The following is a 5,672-nucleotide window of genomic DNA, read 5'->3' as shown; positions in this document are numbered from 1 at the left end:
CACCCCTGTTAATTTTCGTGAAATCTTAGACGAAACTCTCAGCCCTGAATACTTGATCGGTGAGTCTAAATGAAATTGACGTTTTGACCATTAACCGTGATCACATATATTATACTTACGTTTTTTTCTTATTTTGTAGATATTATGGGTCAGATAGTAGAGGTAACTCATGTTGAAATCGTATCTCTCAATGGGAAGGACACGGAAAAGATTTCATTGCTCTTAAAAAATGAAGAGTGAGTAAAACGATTTAATATAGTTTCGTTTTTATTTTTTAACGATCTACTATCAAATTTTTTCTACTTAACATGCTCACCACCATAACCTTCATATTTTGATCCTCAGAGATGTTAGGCTTCCATTGGTTGTATGGGGAAAGGTTGCACTAGATCTAAGCGAAGAAATTCAACTTTTATCTGATCGAACTCTCATTTGTGTTATGAAGTTTGTGAAGATCAAAGTATGGAAAGGTAAAGTTCTTTTTTTTTCATGAGGTTTCTTATTTTTAATGATCCTGATAAATATGATATTTTTATACGTGGAAAACATGTTCTTAAAAGATGAGCAAAGCATATGCAATGCATACAATGTGTCTGCCGTGTCCTTAATCCGTTTATTGAAGAGGTTGAAGCTTTTGCCAAATTGTAAGTTTGGAAACATTGTTTGAAAATAGTGGAGTTGTATTTGTTTTGAAAATTTTTTATCAGTACTGATTTTCATAATATGATTAGGTTACCAAAGGAAAATATATCTTTGGCAATTGTGCAGTCTAAACCACTTTTCATGGTGTCAATGATGTCAGAGGAAGAAGAATACTTCGTGAAAACGCCACAGAAAACAATATCTGATATTTTGGAGACGAGAAAGGTTTCAGTATTTTCAATAATTTGAGCACCTAATCATACGTGAAGTTATCTTATTGTTTATACATATATACAAATCGTGTTTATTTTTTATAGGTTGAGAGGTGCTATGTGAGGTGCACTATAGCTGCAATTGATAATGATATGGGTTGGTACTATATTAGTTGCAAATTGTGTGGTACAAAGCTAGATATGTTGCATAATAACGTTAACCCCGGAGGAACCTATGAACTGGATGTTTGTTGTATGCTCTACTGTACTAAGTGCAAAATGCTTAATCCTAAGCTCAAGCTAAGGTACTAATATACACCCGAGTTCCTTTTTCCTGCTTATCAACAATTGTATTAATTCTATTTAGATGTAAGTATTCTTAAATTTCGTCGAACCTCTTATAAATGACATTTATAAACAAATTGTGAATAAAGTTATTGTTCTTTTTAAACAGGGAGTAACAATACAAGGAAGCTTATACTATGCTTTATCTCTACCTAGAGAGATTGAGTTGAAAGAAGATGATTGGGTTGAGATTCTCAATTTCGACATAAGATATGTTTTTGAGTTGCATAGAACGACAAAGCACAAATACACAATCAAGTTCAATGAATCGAGCTTGTTTAGGAAGATACAACCAGTGAACGGTTCTAACTTTCTATGCTGTGCAAACTTTCGTGGTATAAAGAGGGGTCTTTATCATCCTATGTACTGCGTCGGTATGTTAACTATCTTGTACTCTTTCTTAGATTGTTAACTAATGCTACTAAACTCTGGAAAAAAAAATACTGTTATGTAGATCTTTGTGGAGCATTGGTGCTTGCAGGAGATCTTATAGCTACTAAGCTAGCTCAACCTGCCAACATTTATATCTCAATTCTGTATTCGTTGGAGTTCTCCTTAATAAATCTCAGGTTTGTACTTTTCATTTGATACATCTGTAAATTTTAAATACGACCATGGCTGTAGAAGTAATATTGACTGATAACTTTCCCAATATTATCAGGTGCACTCATATACAGTGTGTTGCTTATGGAGCTCTAGCCCATCGTTTAAATGCATTCTGGCGTGCTAATACTGCAGATGTTGTAGTAACTGTTTTAAGGTTATGGCGAATTGAGTGGGGAGAAGGTATAGTATATTTATTTGCAATCTTTAATTTTATATTCAGAATTTTTTGGTTTGTGCTCTTATTGTCGATATTACTTTATAGGTGGTTTCAATTATGTTACAAACATGGAAGGTGGTTCTGATATTTTGTTTGATTCTAACATCCTAGAGATTCAGTTCTTCAAATCTCAGTAAGCATAGCATTCTAAGTTTGTTATTTTATATGAGTAATATATATAAAATATATCCATTGGTTATTCCTAATATATTGAAATTTTTTAATTGCAGGATTCCAAGCATCGATTTCTGAAGTCTTGAAGTTATTCAATCTTACTTTTCCTTTGAATTTATTTTTACAATACCTATTTATATTTAGACCATTCTCTGTATTTGAAAGAATGAGATATGCATACTTATTATAATGGAATTGAGGTTTTTGATTTAAAATAGTTTTCTGATTCTTACTGACTTCTTTGTAGTTTTTATATAATTACTACATAAAATGACCAATCTATATCCTCCTCATTAACACCCGAAACTATCAATTCAAAACAAATTAATATCCAAATTAATCAGATTTAATGTTTTTTAATCTCGCAAAGTCCAAATTTAATCATCTCATCCCGCGCAAGGCGCGGATTACTACCTAGTTAGAGATTAAATGTAACATGACTTTCTAGAAATATGTCTCTTAGGTCCATTTTAAGAAAAATCACACATGAATCAAGGTTGTGATTTATGTTTTTTTATATAAGATTTTTAGTTTTTTAATTTTAGTATATTTATGGTTATGGAGCCAAATTTCTCATGGTACAGACCGGTTTTACAAAACAAACATATTATTGTTTAGATCGAGCACGTCTTTGCCATCAGAGACCGAACGGGTCTTCTCCATGTGGATCTTATTTTCCCACGTCCAATAATTTATAGATCTTGTCGTTTTATTACATGAGATCTTGTCTTTATCTTTTAATTCAATAATAAAGAAAACCAAAGAAAAAATTATTGTAACGAAAACTGTATACAAAGAAATGCTGTAACAAAAAAAATTACATGTAGTAGATATGAGCTAGTTATTGATTCGAGAGTTAGGCATTTTCATCAAACTTGATACTAGATCGCTTTTTTTAGAATTATATTGGTAACCAAAATAATTGCCGTTTAAACACCACTCTAAAGAAGTAAGATGTCTGCCCTGAAGTAGTTGCTGACGTAGTTGCTGAAGCAGACGTTGTAGTGAGTGGTGAAGACCATGTGGAGTCAAGATGCTGAGCTGGAGTCGTGTAGACTTGGAGAGCAAGAGAGTATCTTGGAGATATGGAAAGAGGAATAAACTTGAATAGCAAGTTTATGACTTAAAGAAAGAGGAATAAGTGCATTCCAAAAAAAGGAAAGTTGCACTTATTGTAATGGAAGATGTCCATACATGTTGCCTTGTAGACTAGAGTTTCGGGAACATGGAGAATAATATAAGATAGATATGGGGTCGTCTGTATAGAGGCAGAGACACATAGGCTGATCTTATAGAAAGAGAGAGAAGCTCTTGGAAGTGTTCTGGGTCGTGCTGAAGCAGTGGCTGAAGTACTCGACGGAAGAGAGACACAAGCGGGTAGCTTAGGAATCTTTCAGTTGCAGTTGTTAGGGTGTAACAGACTGCGTAAAGCTGATTAAGCAGAATTTGTAATAGAGTGTATAAGACGATTTCTAATAAAGCTTAAGGGTTGCTTGTAGTTGGTTGTCTCTTGCTTTACTTTCTGCATTACCTTATTGTGTTTGCATCTTGCACTTACAAGTGGTATCATAACGGGGCACCTAAGTTATCGGTGTTATCCTGAAGGTGAAGATGGACACGATTATCTCTGTGCAGAAGGCGATCGTGTTGAATACGGACCAGTATGGTCATTGGAAGGCTCGCATGAAGCAGATGATTCGAGGAATCAATGACGATGCGTGGACAGCTGTGGAGATTGGTTGGGAGGAGCCTACCATAGTCACAGGAGGTGAGAAGAAGCCTAAGCCAAAAGAGGATTGGTCAGAGGCAGAACGCAATGCATCAAAATTTAATGCAAAGGCGTTGTCGGGGATTTTTGGAGCTGTTGAAGCAGAGCAGTTTCAGCTGATTCAGGGGAGTACTTCGGCTAAAGAGGCGTGGGAGATCCTGCTGAATTCGTTTGAAGGAGATGAGAGTGTCAAGAGGACACGTCTAGATCATCTTGGGTCGCAGTTTGAGAATCTCAGGTGGTCTGATAATGATTCTGTGGCGAGCTTCAGTGCCAAACTCAGTGCTATGGCGCATGAAGCATTTGTACTTGGGAAGAAGTACAAGGAGAAGAAGCTGGTAAAGAAGTTACTACGCTGTCTTCCAACAAAGTTTGGAGCTCACAAGGCGGTCTTACAGATGACTACAAACACGGATGAGCTCAAGTTTGACAAGCTTGTGGGTATGCTGAAGGCACAAGAGATGGAGACAGACAGTAGTTCAGTCTCTACATCAAGCAGTGCGCCAAGGAGTGTGGCGCTTGTAGCTGACAAAGATACTGATAGGTTTCAAAAGATTGAAAATGACATTGGTATGCTGGTCAGAAATTTTAGTAAGATGAATTCTTCTAGTGGGAAGAATCAGTATGGTCGCCAGGGAGGTGATCGTGACAATGGCAAAAGGAGAGAAAATCTCAAGTGCTATGAGTGTGGAGGCGTTGGTCATATAAGGGCTGACTGTCCTGTAGCACAGCAAAGAGAACTTAAGTGTTCTGAGTGCAGAGGTGTTGGACACACACGTCGTGAATGTCCAAACTCAAAGAAGGGAAAAGGAGTTCCATTGCAGTCGTCTGATGATTCAGAGTCTAAACAAGATGGAAAGGTGATAAAGAATATGGTTGCATTTGGTGCACGCAAGGAGAAATCTAGTGAATCCTCGGATTCAGATGTCAGTACAGACTCTGAGGATTATCACATGATGCTCAACAAGTGGTTGAATCTCAAGAATGAGAATCTGAGGTTGCAACACGAATTGGTGCAGGGCCGTGAGCAGTATGAAGATCTTGCTAAAGAACTTGCTGCTGTAAATGAGAATTATGAGTCTCTGGAGAAGGAGGTTAGCAAACTGAGGGAGGTTGCTATTGATGAACGTGAGAAAGCAATGAGGCTGGAACGTGATTTGGCTGAGAATCACAAACAGATCAGGATGCTCAACAGTGGATCCAAGGACTTGGATAAGATACTCTCGATGGGACAACCAGCCAAGATGAACTGGGGACTGGGATATCGAGGAGCTGAGAGAACTAAGGAAGTACAACAGAAGGGGATATCACATTTCGTGCATGGGAGCACATCAAAAAGTGGAGCCAAAGGAGCTTGTCAAGAAGTACGTCGGGACGTACGACAAGGAGTAAGGCAGGAAGTTCTACAGCGCGTAGCTGTGAGTAACAAGCCGAAAGTAGTACATCAGTGCAACAACATGAAGGTCAGACAAGAGGTTCTGAAGCATGGTTGTGCAGCTGGTACAAGGAAGGAGACTGATCGGTGCATCATCAACTGTGTCTGGCCAAGCAAGAAGCAACATAGGATGTGTTGTTGGTTATGTCGGAAGGTTGGACACAAGAAGGTGGAGTGTTTTGCTCGTGAGAAGAGCAGAAACATGGCCAAGAAGGTGAACAAGACGTTCACTAAACCCAAGAAGGTTGAAGAGGTGTCCTTAGCCAAGAGTGG

General features: G+C 37.6%; 1 pseudogene; it reads left to right on the top strand.

Annotated features, from left to right (window-relative positions):
- LOC106314347 overlaps positions 1-2,274 on the top strand; it is a 4,277-nt pseudogene extending 2,003 nt beyond the window's left edge.
- The last annotated feature ends 3,398 nt before the right edge of the window (positions 2,275-5,672 follow it).

The sequence above is a fragment of the Brassica oleracea genome, chromosome C9, assembly GCF_000695525.1.
Source record: "Brassica oleracea var. oleracea cultivar TO1000 chromosome C9, BOL, whole genome shotgun sequence".
NCBI lineage: Eukaryota > Viridiplantae > Streptophyta > Magnoliopsida > Brassicales > Brassicaceae > Brassica > Brassica oleracea.
The sequence above is the reverse complement of the archived record's forward strand: the minus strand, read 5'-3'. Positions and strand labels throughout refer to the sequence as shown.